Raw genomic sequence first — 18,345 nt, 5'->3', positions numbered from 1 at the left:
TGCTCAGGCTGGAGTGCAGTTGTGCAATCATAGCTCACTGCAACCTCCGCTTCCCAGGTTCAAGTGATTCTCCTGCTTCAGGCCTCCTGAATAGCTGAGATTACAGGCGCCCATCACCACGTTCAGCTAATTTTTTGTATTTTTAATAGAGATGGGAGTTCATCATGTTGGCCAGGTTTGTCTCAAACTCCTGACCTCAGGTAGTCCACCAACGTTGGCCTTCCAAAGTGCAGGGATTACAGGCGTGAGCCACCAGGCCCTGCCTAATTCAATTTTCTCTACGTTCAGCCTGCTCTCCACAGAGGATTAGTCACTTCAGTTCTTGAAGGGCACTGAGATTCTGGCATGAGCACAATTTCATTAGCCCTGACTAACTAATGCATTCTCTATAATCATTACTTTAAAAAATAAAACTATGTAATATTTTAGATAGTATGTAAACACTCCTCACTAGAGTTATTGGAAAAAAACATTGACCCTACTAGCTCAAGTTCAAAACTGATAAATGCCTCTATAGCCAGCAAGGGCACAGTCTTCCCTCTCCTCTAAGGGTTAAATTCCTTGCTGTAAAGTCTGCTCTGAGTTACTGCTGTTTTAGCAACTTTGTATTTCTGGAACTCCATGTCTGACACTGCTGGTGAGATTATCTGCACACAGCTGGGAAATAACATCTGCCTCATAATTTGAACAACTTTCGTTTTTTGATGAGCTCAAGTTCCTCATTTCAGAAAGGAGTGTTATTATTGATCCTTGGAATAATTTCTCTGTTAGCAGAAGCTCATTGTTGTTGAGGGAGAAATGAGGGGCAGCATGTATGCATTATGATAGGATTTACTTTCTTCACCTCTCTTTTTTTTAGAAAAAGACTGTTTTTTTAAGAGCACTTTTAGGTTCACAGCAAAACTGAGCAGACAGTACAGAAAACTCTTATATGCCCCTCTCCCCACACATGCACAGACTCTCCATTATCAACTCCCCCACCAGAGTGGGACATTTGCTGACCTCCAGTGACACACCATCATCACTCAAAGTCCATAGTTCAGATTAGGTTCCCTCTTGTTGCACATTCTATGGGTTTTGACAAATGTGTGATGACATGTCATTGTACAGTCTCCCTTGGTATCCTTGGGGAATTGGTTCTGGGACTGCTCATGGATACCAGGATCCAGGCATACTCAAGTCCCACAGTCAGCTGTGCAGAACCTTCAAATACAAAAAGTCTGCTCTTGTGGGTTTTGCATCCCACCAACACTATTTTTGATTCTTGGTTGGTTGCTGTGTTAGTCTGTTTTCATGCTGCTATGAAAAAATACCCGAGACTGGGTAATTTATAAAGAAAAGAGGTTTAATTGACTCAGTTCCACATAGCTGGGGAGGCCTCAGGAAACTTACAATCGTATGGAAGGCACCTCTTCACAGGGTGGCAGGAGAGAGAATGAATGCCAGCAGGGGAACTGCCAGTTGCTTATAAAACCATCAGACCTCGTGAGAACTCACCCACTATCACAAGAACAGCGTGAAGGAAACCACCCCCATGATTCAATTACCTCCACCTCGTCCCACGCTTGACACGTGGGGATTATTACAATTCAAGGTGAGATTTGGGTGGGGACACAGAGCCAAACCATATCAGTTGCAAGTGTGGAACCTGCTTAAACAAGGGCTGACTATATTTACTGAAAAATATCTGCAGATAAGAGGACCCATACAGTCCAAATCCATGTTGTTCAAGAGTCAACTGTAGTATCATATAGAATAGTTTCACTGCCCTAAAAATATTCTGTGCTTTATCTATCCATCCCTCCCTCTCCCAACCCCTGGCAACTACTGATCTTTATATTGTCATCTTGGTTTTGCCTTTTCCAAAATATCATATGTCCGGAATCATAAGTATGTAGCCAGATTGGCTTCTTTCAATTAGATATATGCATTTGAGTTTCCTCCTTGTCTTTTGATGACTTGAAAGCTCATTCTTATTTGTTTACTCATCTCCCAAAGGACGTCTTGGTTGCTTTCAAGTTTTGGCAATTATGATCAAAGCTGCCATAAACATCCGTGTGCAGGTTTTTGTATGAACGTAAGTTTTCAACTCATTTGGATAATTACCGAGGACTGTGACTGCTGAATCATTTTATTCCTTAAGTCTCATTTTAATCAATTGCAGGGAGCAAGCATATATTAAGGACTTACTACGTGTCAGAATTTTCAATAAATTATGTCATCTCATCCTCATGATTACCTTGCAAGGTATTTGTTTCTTTTTACACATGGAGAAAGTGATGTTTAGAAAAAAGTTAAGCAATTTGTTCAAGGAAACATTTGAACAAATTGAAGATTTAAACAGAGAAACTTCTAGTCCTAGAGAATTTTTATTTTCTCTGAAATAACCTGGAGCTGGAAGGGACATTAGAGAGGTATGGCCTTGAGCAGGCACAGTGCTAAATTTCTGGGGCCTAGGGCAAGAATATAAGTGGAGGCCCATGTGCCAATTGTCTTAATATTTAGAAGTAATAAATCAGTCAGACAAATTGTAAATAAGGTGTTCTGTCCACCTACTGTGACAACACCAACTTCATACCAACTTGAAGGGCCAGATTGGAAGCTGGAATTCTCTGACTGCTTAAAGTTTAACACCAGAATGTGATGGCATGGGAGAGGCTGGCTGCAGTCCCTCCTACTCCTTCTCATCCCTTAGTCCTGCACTATGTGGGGCCTGCAGATACACATGTAGATTTACAAACCTCCGTATGCAAACCCATCTATACTCTCTGCCAAAAGCTGTCCTTTGGTCACCCTTCAGACCTAGGGTGGACATAATGGGATGTAGACCTTTTTTGAGAGGATGGATGCAGGCAAGAGGTCTACACTGGCCCTGGAAGTAGGATTGTGGCCATTTGTACAGAGAATTTGAGGATCCCAGGGGTCCAGAGCATGATTAGAAAGGATAAAAGCTTCAGGTAGGCAGATTTCCTTGACTCTGTGGTGTCTTTAACCTGCTGGAGGGGAAGGAAGGGAAGTTGTAGCTAAGGAGATACAAAATGGGGCCCAAGACAAGGTCTCTTTTGTCCAGGTCTAGGGTTAGAACTGGATCCAGGTGTCCCAGTTCATAGATAAGAAAATGGAGACCAGAGAGATGGTGAATTTCTCATTGCATGCCTACTTAGTGGCTGCACAAGAACGTCCTGATACTGTGCACTTTTCATAAAGTTGGCCTTATGAGGCTGGGTTGTTCTACATATATGCATTAATATAACCCCATCCCAGGAATCCTTTTCACCAAAGAGCTTAAAAACCTGCCCTGGGTACCATTTTTACTCAGTCACAACCAGGGACTCTTGAATAAACAAACACTATTCTCTGTTTTAGATGACATTACAAGGCAATCAATACCTCAGGAGATTTCTAAAGGCTAATTTGAAACTTTTGGAGACATCACTCACAGAATAGTTCCCAAATAATTTCCAAATTACTTCCTATAGAGGTCAGTTTATTGATGTACTTGTATGAGTCAACTGGCCCACCAAGAAACCACAATTAGAAATGTGATCAACATAAACTTACTTGAAACAACTAGCAGATGTTTTCAATGATTTGCATATGAATTGGTCATGAGCTTTAGAAATCCAGCTTATTAAGGGTTCAGATTATTTTGTACATTTTCCCTTCTGTTGGAATGTGCGGAAGGAAACCTTCTATTTATTAAAAGCCCTGCCATAAACGTCTTCTAGTATTCAGGTTTTTACTATGCATAGGTAATTCCTGATATTATATGCTTATACGTTTATATATAGATATCAACATAAAAAAACACTTTATTTCTTATAATGTACATTTTATGTGCTATCTAATTTAATTCTTACAAATGCCCCTCAAGGTAAGTTGGCCAAACGTGTTATCATTCCAGTGTTTAATGGGGACACTGAGGTAAAAAGGTACTGATGGCTCACATAGCTGGTGGGTACAGAATTGGAGTTTGACTCTAAATCTGTACTGCTGTGCTTCTTACGAGTGGAAGACGTTTAGCCTCTTTTAAACCTCAGACCAATTGGCTTTACTTTCCAGAAATTCTTTTGTATGTCCCATGAAGCAGCATAACCAGCATAAATCTTTATGCAGAGATCTATGTCACTTGGAAGCCTCGTAACCCCAGCTCCCTATCTGGAACACACTCTTTTATAATTACAAAATCTAAATGGACATGGAAGCTTTTTTTTTTTTTTTTTAAATCAGAAGTCAGTTAATAAAACAGATGGTACACACTATTAATATTCACTTTTAATTCAAATAAATATTTATTATGGTGCATTTTATCCCACACTATAATTAATGCATCAAATTCTTTTCTATTGCTTTCTTCTTTTTCAAAGTTACATTGAAACTTTCTCACCTTATCTATGCCTGATGTGAGACTAGCTCTTCTCAACACTTAACAACATGGCCGCCAAAGTAGTGAAGCAGAGAGAAAGAGAGATAAGTGAGAAGAAGACTAACTCTGTTGGGATTATGGTTGGATCACCTTTTTATCATTTCATTTATTTGTTAATCACCCCCTTGAAACACACCAATTTTTAATACCACAAGGATATCCTTACACTGTAAACACTACAGTAGAGAGAGAAAAGAGCATGATTTAAAGCAAAATGTGGTCTCTTTTGTAGAAAATATTTTCTGATAAACATTAAGGAAAATGTTAGGTTAAAATAATTTAATTGTTGTGTCGTCAGCAATTTTTTTTTTTGTATAGGACCATATAGTAAGAGTTTTAGGGCTTGTGGGCCACGCTGTGTCTGTCGTAACTACAGAACTCCATTGCACTGCTAAAGTGGGCACTTTCCAATGAACATGGCTGTGTTCCAACAAAACTTTATAGGAACAGGTGGCAGGCTGCATTTGGCTAACAGGATATAGTTTGCCACCCCCAGGTTAATATATTTGAACTTACCTCTTCAGCCTATTTGTCAAGAGTCTAAAAGGACGCTGCTCCAGTAGCAGGATTTTGGGTCTTACATCACTCTTGGTTACCATTCCTGTCCTGGGCACAAACCCTCTGACTCCACGTATACCTTCAGGACTCAACTGCCCTCGTTATCCGTCAGTGTCCTCCAGCTATGTCCTGTTTCCTTTTCTCTTAATAGTTATAGTGTCAGTTATCCATTGCCACGATAAAATGCACAACAGTCACAAAACAGTGGCACCAACCACTTTTTTATTATTGCTCCTGAGTCTGAGTCAGATGGGCTGGCTGGGTAGCTCTACTGATTTTGGCTGGGCTCAGCTACCCACCTGAGGCTGTGCTGACTGGGATGATGCGTGACTTGGCTCCAGCATGCTAGTCAGGTACGTTTTCATGACCAAGGCAAAGGGGCAGAGCCTGAATAGAAACGTGCAGCGCTCCTTGAAGCCTGGCAAACTCTCTTCTGCCTCCTTCTGTTGGCGAGTTCAGATACAAGAGGTGAGTAAACACACCCCACCTTTTCAGTGGGAGTGACTGCAGTTTCATGTGGCAAATATGTGGACATACGGAGGGGTAAATAATTGAGGTTATTAGTGTAATCAGTCCACGACAGTCATCTAGTCTAGTAGATTCTTCCTTCTCTCTTTCCAGTGCCATCTCCCTTTATTCCTGTTACTGTTTCTTAGGTCCATCTCTTACTGTCTGAAGCAGGTACATTAGGATTCTCACTTGCATTCTTCACCCCTTCAAGGCACCAAGCACGTCTTTCTTATGATACACAGCTCTGGTGGTATCAGTTCTGCAGTTAAAAACATTCAGTATCTACCCATCAAATTCTCCTGGACTGATTTCCTAGGAGCTCTACCTTTGTGCTCCATTTCACCTTTCCAGCTTTATATACCACTTTCTGCTATATCACCCTATGGCAAAGCAAACCACTTTCAACTCTCTAACCATTCCTTAATTTTTCTCATCTTGACCCTTGGTTTATACTGTCTGTTTGTAGAAATTGTCTTCCTCCTTCCAAATGCAGCTCAGATGCCTCTTCTTTCAGAAACTGGATCAGACTCCTCTCCCCAAAGACTGGAGCTCTCCTTGAAAAGTCATGATTCTTTCCTTCTCCTTTTCATCAACATTTGGCACATTTTATCTTGAGTTATAGGGCATCTATTTGGATGATGAGTTAGCACTCCCAACAGATTTACATTTTTTTTCAGGATGAACTGTGGCTATTTGACATCTCCAGGTCCCTGGCATAGTAGCACAAAGTAAGCATTCTAACAAGGTCTGAGGAAGGACTGAGTGCTTGAGTGAAGGTGGCAAGGAAAGAGGGCACTTCAGTCTCCCAAAGAATATTTTGAGGTTCCAGAGTGGCTGCTTCCATCTTTTCAGGTTCCAATGGAAAAGGAACAAACTCCTCTTCCATTTATTTTTGTTCTAAAGGGCTTTAGTTAGCTAACAGCTGAAGCAGCCTGTCCAGATGCGGAAAGAGCACTTGCTTTGTTTTTTCAACCAAACCTTTCGTTGCCTGGCTAATGTCTCCTTTTTCTAAAAGAAACTGTGGCCCCAGGAGAGGAGGACATGGCTATTAGTGGCTGCCTATTGCACTGTGATGGATGATTTTCATGCCCTCGGGCTTGCAGTGCAGAATGATGGTAAGAATCTAGCACACACCATCTCCTCCTTTCACCCTTACCATCATACTCCCATAGACCCCTGAATGTTAGATAATATTCTTCACAGATTCTTCTCCCAACCCACCTTTCTGGCTAGGAGGCAGTCTTCCTCTGTCCTGACTTATTCTATTCCCTTGGGGAGATGTGAACTTTACCTCTTTAGAGTACACTCACCTCTAAGGTCTTTCAGATTCATTCAGTGCCGCATCTCAAAAAGTCATGTCTTCTGAACAAATCCAGTGAAATCAGAAGAAATGGGCCAGTTTTATCAGATTATTTTCCTTGTTCTTGACTCATGCACTGTCTACTTTCACGGTCTGTGCATCATCTCCCTCTGTGTGGTGGATCATGCTGGGCCCCAGCCTTGGAGCTCTTCAGCATCATTCTCATGTTTGTTCCATTTGTTATATAAGTTTGGATTACATGTATTTTCAGCTGATTGATCATTGGCCCATTTTTATTTCTTCCTGAGTTTGAACCATTGGGCTGATATTTATTTTATGGTTAATTTGTCTTTTCATTGAAAATGTGAATGTTTTCCAAGAATGCGGTAGACTTGCTATTTCCAATTGGAGTTTGTTGCCTATTTTGCCACTTTCTTTTAAAAGCACTATTTCAGTTGGAATGAGTTGGAGTTTATAGCCATGATTTTCTATTTTGTTTTCTCATTTCCTGTTTTGCAATAAAGGTAGGACTAGAGACGCAGTCATTTCTGTGCTGTGAAAACTTATAAAATTACACTATTTTGAATTTATTTTGCGTGCTAAACTGTTCCATTTATTAGCTCTCAGTATTTTTCTTTTCGAGGTATAATTTATAAAGATAGCCACGCTTTTCAGACAATGAATAAATTTTAAGTGGTCATTGGGTATAGTGACCTAGAATTACAGAGTAAAAATTAGATTTGCTTATTCCCCCGTTTCTTTTATTTTCTTGAGAGGATAGACCTGTGAGAAGACAAGACAATTGCTTTCCCCACTGTGCTCTTTTTCCTTCTCTCGCTAACATTATTAGGCAGTGAACTACAGGGTTAACAGCTTGGGTGCTAGAGTCAGTGTCCCTTAGCTCAAATCCCAGCATCACCATTTACTAAATGTAGGACCTTGGAAAATATATCTGAACTTGTGACTTGGCTTTCTCATTTCTAAAATAGGGGTTGGTGTGAGTCAAGTATGGTAATATACATGAAACTCTTGGCATAATAGTTCATGGACATTTTAGAATAAACTTGGCCCTCTGTATTTGTGGGCTTCACATCCATGGAGTCAACCAACCTCACATCAAAAATATATTTAAAAATTGCATCTGTACTTAACATGTACAGATTTTTTTCTTGTTGCATTGTATTATTCCCTAAACAATACAGTATAACAACTATTTGCATAACATTTACATTTTTTTTGGTATTACAAGTAATCTAGAGAGAATCCAAAGTAAACAGGGAGATGTGCATAGATTTTATGCAAATACTATGCCATTTTATATCAGGGACTTGAGCATCCATGGATTTTAGTGTCCACAAGAGGTCCTGGAGCCAATCCCCAATGGATACTGAGAAACGACTGCAATACTAGAGCTCTTATTCTTTATATTTCAAATATAGTTTTGATCCTTCCTTCAATTTTTCCCAGATTTTCACATGAGAAAAACTTACGGTTAGAACTTGGTTATGTGAAAATATAGGCAAATAAAGGATAGAGTAAAAGTGCTATTGATAAAGCCAGCTACAATTCTTCTTGTGTGAAATCATCAATCTACTTTGTTAGCACTATATATGAGTTGTGTGTTTCCCCCATTATGTTACAATTATATTGACAAAATGAGCAGGAGCATAGTGGATTCCCACTTTCACAGAACAAATAACCACTGGGTGCTAGGAAACTGTGCTTCAGGAACACAGCCTTCCTTTCTTTGGAAGGGCAGTCAAAAGCATGGTATGTTTAAACTGAAGACTCTTTATGAGTGTTCTGCATGACTGATGAAGGAATGCTAAATTTATCATTTTCCACCTTAAATTAGAAAGCAAAAGTTCAGTATTTTTATGACTGGAAATTTTATGAATGCCCCTATTAATAGTTACTTTTAATGTCAATAATTCTTTGAAAGTATGATTTTTTCATAGAATTTTCCATTTTGTGGAGGAAGCATAATTTTTTTAATAGTTGACCACTGCCCCAACTTAGGCTCTTCTCTCAGACTTGAGGCCCTTTACCTGCAAAGAAACATTCTCATCAGTCAGGACTGAATAAGTGATGAAGACAAGAAGTCCCTGCTGTAGGTGCAGTGAAGGAAAAGACATGTCCTTGGTTGTGTGGAGCATCCTAGGAAAACGGAGGGTGTTATTATTCATTTTGTTTATGGTCAGAAAAAGTATGACTGCCCTGATGCTCTTCTAATAATTCTGAGAGAAAGAGAAAATACATAGTGAGAAACAAGAGAAAAAGCCCTTGTGCGTCAGGGTTTTTGTCTTTGAGGAGCAGTGAAGAGGGTAGATTGACCACTTTGATAAAGAATATACATATCTTTCTGAGACAAACCCTATTTCTTATTAAATTGTGAATTTTTAATGCAGTCCTACATTAGAGTCTATTACTGTGACACACCTCCCAGACTTCTGCCCTTTAAAACTGATCAAGAGGAAAAACCATCTGATTTGGTGTTCATCTTTAGAGGAGAGTGGATTTTCCAAAAATAACCATCGGCTGGCTGCATGATGCTATTTTTCACTGGCAAGTAGCTGAAATAGATTTTTAACCCGTTGTCTTCTCTATTTTTGGTTAAGAACTTAGGAAAAGTACAAATGTAAGCATAACTTAAGGTTTAGGGGTTTTGAGGTATCAAGCATTGAGTGTGGAAGTTGGTTATTCTTTCTGTAAGGGATTATATCTACAATGACATGCTACTTCTCGCTCTAGAGTTTCTGAAACATCTGTCTGGCATCCCAGTAGTTACTCATCATCTCCTCCTTCACAGCATCCATAAAAGCTTGCATTATATTCAGATTCTCTTCTCTGAGAATCCTCAGTTCTTTGTTAGTGTGGTCATCTGTACTCCAAGACGCCCAATGACCTTGGAATATAACCACAAGTAAGGGGAAATGCTACAGGGGTGAAAGGAAACAGTCTATGCACAAACCTGCCTTCCTCCTCTTCCAAAGTAAGTGAGTCTTTCTGTGTTGCTCAGCCTCCTTTGTAGGCAGGTTTGGTCATGCAACAAAGCCCTTTCCAATGGAATGAAAGCAGAAGTGATAGGTACCCTTTCCAGGCCTGGCCTGCAAAACCACTGTGATATTTGCTAGAGCAGTCTTCCTTTAACTAGGTAAAAATCTATTTCCCTATCTTCGTTATCTGCTAATGTCAGTTTACTTTTCTGAAGTAAACAGGATAAGCTTCCCCATCTTCCACATGCCTCTTTAGGAGCTTTTCTAACTCCAAATGTCTGTAATTTCATAACTGAGCTCAGAATGCCTTTTCAAAATGACTCAATGATTGGAATTAAGGGAATGTAGGTTAATATTTGTAGACACTTGATTATATAGATGGTCCCTGACTTATAATGGTTTGGCTTAACAATTTTTCAACTTTACAGTGGTATGAAAGAGATATAAACTGAGTAGAAACTGTATTTCAAGTTTCTAAGTTTGATCTTTTCCTGGGCTAGTGATATGCTGTATGATACTCTCCCTCAAAGCTGGGCAGCAGCAATGAATTGCAGCTCCTAGGCAGCCACTTCATCACAAGTGTAGGGGTTAGGGGTATTAAAATTATCATAAATAAAATTATGATATTTTCCACATACAATGGGTTTATTGGGACATAATCTATTGTAAGTTGAACATCTGTACATCTATGAGTGGCAGGTGGGTGCAGGGGTTAAAAATTCAAACTCTGGAGTTACACTCCCACAGGTAGAATTCTGCTGTCATGAATTTCTGGTTGAGTAACTTTGGGCAAATGATTTACACACTTTGAGTATCAGTTTCCATGTTAGTAAAATGGTGATAATAATAGTACCTCATCAGATAGTTGTGAAGATTAAATGAACTAATACATGCAAAAGACTTGAGAAAGTACACTCTGGTAAAATTACTCAATAAATGTTAACTATTGCTATTAATACTTGTAAATAAAATAAGCAGGAAATCAACAATTAAATCTGGCCACATCCCCTCTGTATCTATGTTTAACTTACCATTTGTAGTAGTCAGGACATCCCTTCTGTGTTTGAAGATCTGGAGCAAAGTCTATGTCATTCCTGATTGTTTGACTTAACTCTTAGCCTGCCTGCTCTGATGCAAATATAATGGAAAGGTGAGGGAGCTCTGGCAAATAACAAATGGCTTTCTAGGTACTCAAATATGGGCGAAAGAGAATTTGCTTAAAATTGATCATAATTCTAGCCTCATTGGTGCCTGCTAATCACCAGGCTTCCTCCTTGTGAGTGCAGTATGGGGCTGAGAGAAACAGTTTATAGGGAGTGAATCTGCTTCCTACTTCTTGGTCCCACATGTTCACTATGTTTTTTTTTTTGGAAAATGACCCAGTGAACACATTTCTGGCTACAGGAATGCAGTCATCACTAGTCTATAATTTTCAAGCCTTCTTGGAAAGAAAAGAGTAACTTAAAGACCTAAAAATACCCACATTAGAATTCCCTAGGGTCTTTAGTGCAAAGAGAGCTATGAGGTTTGCCAAACAATCACCAAAGTGAATTTCAAAAAATAAAAATACAGCCAACGGGCCTGTAGAAGACCCACTTTTGTTAATAGACAGGATAATTGCAAGATATAAGGTGGAGTTTGGGGTTCTTCTATTCTTTCTGTATTATTTGCTATCATCTGAATTGAAATTGAACTGTATCCCTACCTTTCTCTCTGCTGTGTCTCTGCAGGTATGGAGTAGAAGACTAGCAGAATGATTAAATGTATGGCTTTTACCTCTTATCAGTTGTGTAAACTTGGTCATACTAGCCAAGTCTTGAAGCCTTGGTTTTCTCATCTTTTAAACGAGAGTTCTTGGGTCCCTCTTATTGGGTTGCTGTGAAGTCTAAATATGCTACACTTGTGAAGGATTAGTTCACTGCCAGACACATAGCAAGAGTTCAGTAAATGGTTGCTTTTATTGTACATGCCAGTAAGTTATACCAATTTCTTTCACACTGAGATGTGTATGAGTCTTGTATAGTCAGAAATTTCACCTTGAAAACTTGAGAGTGAACTTTGAGTATTCTAAATCATTTCCTTATAACAAAATATTAATTGGGGATTTTAGCAGTGATGCTCTAGGCACAACAAAAATTAAAAACCTAGAGAGTTGCTCATGTCAATGACTGTATAAAAATCTCTTACATGCAGAGGACATAGAACAACAGCTAGGATTCATAAATCATTAGGTTGTAGCCATATAAGAATTTTTAATAGCTATGGAGATGGCACATACAACCTTATGACCCCTATACTTTATCCACTCATTCACTTTTTCATTCATTCTGAAAATGTTTAATTATGAGTTGTTGTTAGGTATTGGGATATATTTTGGAAATACTATGAGGAACAAAACAGATATGCCTCTGCTAACATGGCATTAACATCTGAATGGGAAATATGGGCAAAATCTGTTAAGAAAACAACCAAATTATTGAAAATAATTCCAGCAGGTTGCAGTGGCTCATGCCTGTAATCCCAGTACTTTGGGAGGCCGAGGCAGGTGGGTCACCTGAGGTCAGGAGCTTGAGACCAGCCTGACCAAAATAGTGAAACCCCATCTCTATTAAAAATGCAAAAATAAGCTGGGTGTGGTGGCAGGCACCTGTAATCCCAATTACTCAGGGGGCTGAGGCAGGAGAATCACTTGAACCCAGGAGGCAGAGGTTGCAATGAGCCAAGATCGCACCACTGCACTCCATCCTGGGTGACAGAGTGAGATTTGGTCTCAAAAAAAGAATAATAATAATTGCACACTATGATAAGTATTATAAAAGAAAGCATTGGGAGTTTAAAATAGGAAATAATAGCACTGGAGTGGAGGACAAGAATACTTAAGAAAGAGTGTAATAAAGTAGCTAAGAGGGGAGGAGGAGGCCATTCCAGAAGGAAGGAACAGAATGTGCAAAGGTCCTGGTATGCAAAAGAACCTTGAAGAATAGAAGAAATTCTACTTTGGACAGAGAACATCTGGTGAGGAGGTTGGAGAAGGGACAAGCCAGATTATGAAGGGCCCTGAAGCTATGATAGGGAGTTTAGATTTTATTTAAGCAGAAAAAAATACATGGTATTGCTCTGGCCTCTGGAGACTAGATGAGAGGAGTTAAGAATGGCAGCATGGACACACAAGGAGATTGTAGCAGTGGTTCAGGTGACTTGGCCTTGGGATGGAGGTGGTGGAGATGGAGAAAAGTAGACTGAATCAATCAACCTACATGTCCATCTATTTATTAGGACTGGCAGAACTTGCTGAGGGATCAAACGCCAAGTTGGCAGTTGAATTTGTGAGTCTAGAGCTCAAAGGAGAGGGCTGAGCTGAAATATAAATTGGAGAGTTGCTGAATTACATATATTATAGTGTTTAAAGCCAGATTAAAGGAGAAGATCACCTAGCAAATTTTGGAGAAGAGAACGTTAGAGAAATAGCATACTTTAGGACTCAGGTAAAGAGTAGTAAAGGAGATAGAGAAGGAATAACCAGCAAGACAAGAAGAGATCTCAAGGAGTATAGACACAAAGAGATAAAATGTATTTGGGCAGAATTATCAACCTAGCTGAATGCTGGCAAGCGGTAGAGTAAGTTGAAAGCAGAGAGAGTATTAATTTTGACACTGTAGAGACAGTTGGTGATCATAAGAGCCATTCCAGTGGAATGATGGGGTTGGATGGGGTCGTGCTGTATCAGACTCATATTAGACTAGGTATAAGAGTGAACGAATATAAGTAAGTTGATATGGTATATGTAGGCAACTCTTTTGAGAAGTCTTACTAAGATGAGGTCAAGGTAAAAGGAGAGTTTTCAAAAGATGGGCTTTAGGAGAGCATATTTGCATATGGTGAGAATGTCCCTCCAGAAAAGAGACAACTGAAGAAGCAAAGCCCTTGAGAAGGCAAGAGAGAATTAGATCCAGAACATAGGTGAAGGGATTGGTTTTGTGAGAAAAGCAGGAAAACTTTATAACAGGAAGAAAGACAAAGTTAGATATATGAGAAGGCATGCAGCTTGTTAGTTTATTTTTTGTCAATGAAGAACAAGGCAAGACCATAGGGCGAGGATATGGATAGAGGAGGGAGCATGAGAGATTTGAAAGAAAGCACAAGATATAAAATCATCAAATCTTGTAGTGAGAAAACAGCCCTATAAGAAAGATATCACAGAATCGCTGGCCTTTCTTGAGTGCACATATGTGTTCACAAATTTCAAGTGAGACCTGCACTTTAGAATATAGGCTCCAGAGAGTAGGGATCTTTTCTGTCTCTTTTACCAGTCCTCATGGTACCTGAATGGGGCCTGATAAATAGTAGATGCTCCAGAAATGTTTATTGAGTGAATGAATAAATATGTTTAGTTGGTAACTTTCTCTGGCAATATTTGGATGCTCAGGTAAAGGCACCAAGAAGATAGGCGGTAGAACTCATAGAGGACTGGAGTTTTTCCCCAGGCAAGGGTGAAAGAGAGCAGTCAGGGAGTTGAGAATTTTAGCAAGGGAGTGATTAGAGTGATGAGCCCTAGAATCAATGATGGAAGAGAACAAAGGGAAAGCTAAGGGATAATTAGCTAATGGGTAGTAAGAAAGTGGTTTGAGGTCATGAAGAGGTCAGAAAGTTTGTCAGTAAGCGTTCTTAAGAAAACCTTCTGAAAGAATAAGAGGTTGTAGTTGCAGAACGTTGGGTTTGGAACTGGGATTTGAGAAGGAGAACAGATACTGGTGATTGCATAGCTCAGGGTATAACCATGTGGGGTGCCAAGGCAGAGTAGAAGAAAATATCAGTCATAATGAGGGGTCAAAGTATGGATTGGCTCTGTTTCTTTTTTCTTTAGTATCATCTAATACATCACAGTTATGATCTTAATCCATTTAGAAAAGAAGATGAATTTTATGATGAAGATATGAAAATATAAATGGAAATTTCCTACTCTTTTTACCCCCAACAAATACACATAACCAAGCATGACTGTCATGGATCTAAGGATATTTATGTGGTGATTTGGAGAGCCAGAGTATACTGTATGAAAGGGGCTATGTCAACATGTACACATAATTGAATAATTTGCAATATTAGGTGTCTAGAAGGAAGGCCTGACTAGGCATAAATATATATTTAATCCCACTGAATGGTGGTTGATGAATTGTATTGTTGAAAATCTGAAAGGGTATCATTTTGCCAGATATAGATAATAGTATTCCATTATTCTCAGATGAATTGTCACAGCAGTTAACATATTTTTGGCTTTTTAATTTAAAATGTTAAGTGTGGGTGGAGGGGGTGATGAAAGTCACCAGAGAAGTTTGTGGATTCTAGAATAGAAGGGGCTATGCTCTACTTCTTTTTTTCATTGCCCTGGGAGGGTGCAAACCTTTCTGTACTATTAGAATATGGGAAAACAAGAATTCGACAGCCACATGGGATGCCGGGGCAGAGAGGCCTGAGGCACAAGTCTGAATGAGGTATTCTGGATGGAGCACAGGGAACAGCAAGGTGTCATTTTCCTGTGTAACTGCCCATGGTGTGGACATAGCTGAGAAAAAGCCAGTACACCAGGAGGAGCTCATGGTTAGGAGGAGTGGACCTGTCAACAAATTCCCTGCAGACCTGAGGACCAAAGGAATCCAGATACCTAAACAACTTACAACTTGGGAGATGCCAGGATAGCTTTATGATGACCCAATTTACAACTCTCCCTCATACCTTGACATTGTATAAACTCTCAGGACCAGGGAGAGGAGAAAATCCTAAATTAGTGAAGGAAGTCCTGATTGGCTGAGAAAACCTTACTTAGATGATTTTTTTCACTCCCAAATTGGATGGGAGCTTGAAATAGAGATGAAGCTATGAAAAATAATAAAAATAATGAAAAATTATTTTACATTCCTTGTACATTTAAGTGTGTGGATTGAAAAATTAATAGTTATTACACAAGAGCTACCGTTTATTTTGGTTATCATTTTAGTATGGCTGTTAAGAAAGGCCCAAATAATAGTAGCTTAAAGAAGATAAAAGCTTACTTTTTCTCATGTAACAGTCTGAACATAAGCAGTACAAGACCAATATGGTGGCTTTACAATATTAGGGGCTGAGATGTTGTCTAAGATGGATGCATGGGTTCTGCCATCACAGTCATGTTCTGGCCAGTGGGAAGGGGAGTAATGTGGAGGGAATAACCTATATGTTGCAAATACCACTCTCTCTTTCATCCTATTAGCCAAAACTTACTTACGTACCACATATGGCCTTAAGGGAGGCTGAGAAATATACACTTGAGCTGGTTAGCTGTATGCCAATCTAAACTTTGGGGGAGCTATTACCTAAGGGAAAAAAGAGAGAACACATTTTGGGAGAAAATCATTGATGTCTGGCATTTAGTGTCATGGGTGCCTGGGAACCTAGAAGAAGTATTGAAATAGAAGAGGCATGGAGAGCATGAGTTATCCTTGAGTTGAACAGCTACTCCTTTGGGGATGAGTGGTGAATTTCAGCTGCTCATCTATAGGTGGGCGCTCTATCCTTGGGCCATTCAGTTACTCACTTCCTAGATGAGCTCATGCCTAGCCCTAACTCAATGGCCTCACTTTAGTGCTAAGTGCTGGAAGGCCAACAATGGCTCTTCTTAAGTTTCTGCATTGTAGTTACTTTTTGGTCACTATTACTTTACGGATAATGGACCTGTTTTATTTATATTATTGTTGTAAAATATAATCATAAAACAATAATTTATGTTGGTATAACAATATACATATTTCCTTGGTAGCCTGTTCACTTCCATAATTTTTTTTATATTTTCACAGACTTACCACAAATGAGTATTTAAATACTATACATTTGCAACTCTCCCTACATCCCCAAGTTTTTATATCCATCAGCACGTGACAATTTTCTCATTTCTCCAGTTATGACTTTTGGGATTTTTTTTTTTTTTTTTTTTTGAGATGGAGTTTCACTCTTGTTGCCCAGGTTGGAGTGCAGTGGCGCCATCTTGGCTCACTGCAACCTCCACCTCCCAGGTTCAAGCGATTCTCCTGTCTCGGCCTCCCAAGTAGCTGGGATTACAGTCATGAGCCACCACGCCCAGCTAATTTTTAGTAGAGATGCGGTTTCTCCATGTTGGTCAGGCTGGTCTCAAACTCCCAACCTCAGGTGATCTGCCCACCTTGGCCTCCCAAAGTGCTGGGATTACAGGCCCGTTAGCCACCACTCCCGGCCAGGACTTTCTTTTACCTGTCTCTGTTCCTTTCACCCAGGATTTCTTTCTTTTCCTTTCTTTCATTTTTCCCCGCGGTTCTAGACTATTTCCCAGGATCCTCTCTGTAGTCTTTTGTACTTAACATATTGAGCTTATTTTTTGGGGTTTCCCTTTTTTTGGTTTCCCCACTCTTCTCCCTTCCCATCTTTTCTGCCTTGGTACCTTTTAAATATGCTGTTTATCTGAAGCAGTTAGTACTTGAGTCCTTATCTCTGCAGGGGATACCTTCTCTCTTTTGTTCTATACTGCTTGCTCACCCCAGTTATTTTCTCTGTTTCCTTTGCCTTCCCCCTACTGTGTCTGGAATTGGTGGGTTCTTGGTCTTGCTGACTTCAAGAATGAAGCCGTGGATCCTCGCAGTGAGTGTTATGGTTCTTAAAGGTGGTGTATCCGGAGTTTGTTCCTTCAGATGTTCAGATGTGTCTGGAGTTTCTTCCTTCTGGTGGGTTCGTGGTCTCACTGACTTCAGGAGTGAAGCTGCAGACGTTCGCAGTGAGTGTTACAGCTCATAAAGGTGGCAGGGACCCAAAGAGTGAGCAGCAGCAAGATTTATTGTGAAGAGTGAAAGAACAAAGCTTCCACAGCGTGGAAAGGGACCCGAGCGGGTTGCTGCTGCTAGCTCGGGTAGCCTGCTTTTATTCCCTTATCTGGCCCCACTCATATCCTGCTGATTGGTCCATTTTACAGAGAGCTGATTGGTCCATTTTACAGAGAGCTGATTGGTCTGTTTTACAGAGAGCTGATTGGTCTGTTTTGACAGAGTACTGATTGGTGCTTTTACAAACCTTTAGCTAGACAGAGAGTGCTGATTGGTGTGTTTACAATCCTTTAGCTAGACACAAAAGTTCTCCAAGTCCCCACCTATCCCAGAAGCCCAGCGGGCTTCACCTCTCACTGGTACTCACCACGGGACTTTGCGGCAACTAGCCCGGGCACTCCAACAGCCCAGAGGGAGCTTGTCCCTGATCAAGCCCAGTAGGTGCCCGCCAGCCATGCCGAGTGTGTGGCTTGCCAAGCATGCACTCACCTGGAACTGGCACCAGCCTGTGAGCACCACATGCAGCCCTGGCTCCCGCCCACACCTCTCCCTCCACACCTCCCTGCGAGCAGAGGGAGCTGGCTCTGCTCTTGGCCAGCCCCAGATAGGGGCCCCCACAGTGCAGCGGTGGGCTGAAGGGCTCCTTGAGCACAGCCAGAGCAGATGCCAAGGCCAAGGAGGTGCCGAGAGTGAGCGAGGGCTGCTAGCACATTGTCACCTCTCAATCCCCCC

Source organism: Symphalangus syndactylus, chromosome 11, assembly GCF_028878055.3.
Source record: "Symphalangus syndactylus isolate Jambi chromosome 11, NHGRI_mSymSyn1-v2.1_pri, whole genome shotgun sequence".
In the NCBI taxonomy this organism is placed as follows: domain Eukaryota; kingdom Metazoa; phylum Chordata; class Mammalia; order Primates; family Hylobatidae; genus Symphalangus; species Symphalangus syndactylus.
This window is presented reverse-complemented; position numbering follows the sequence as displayed.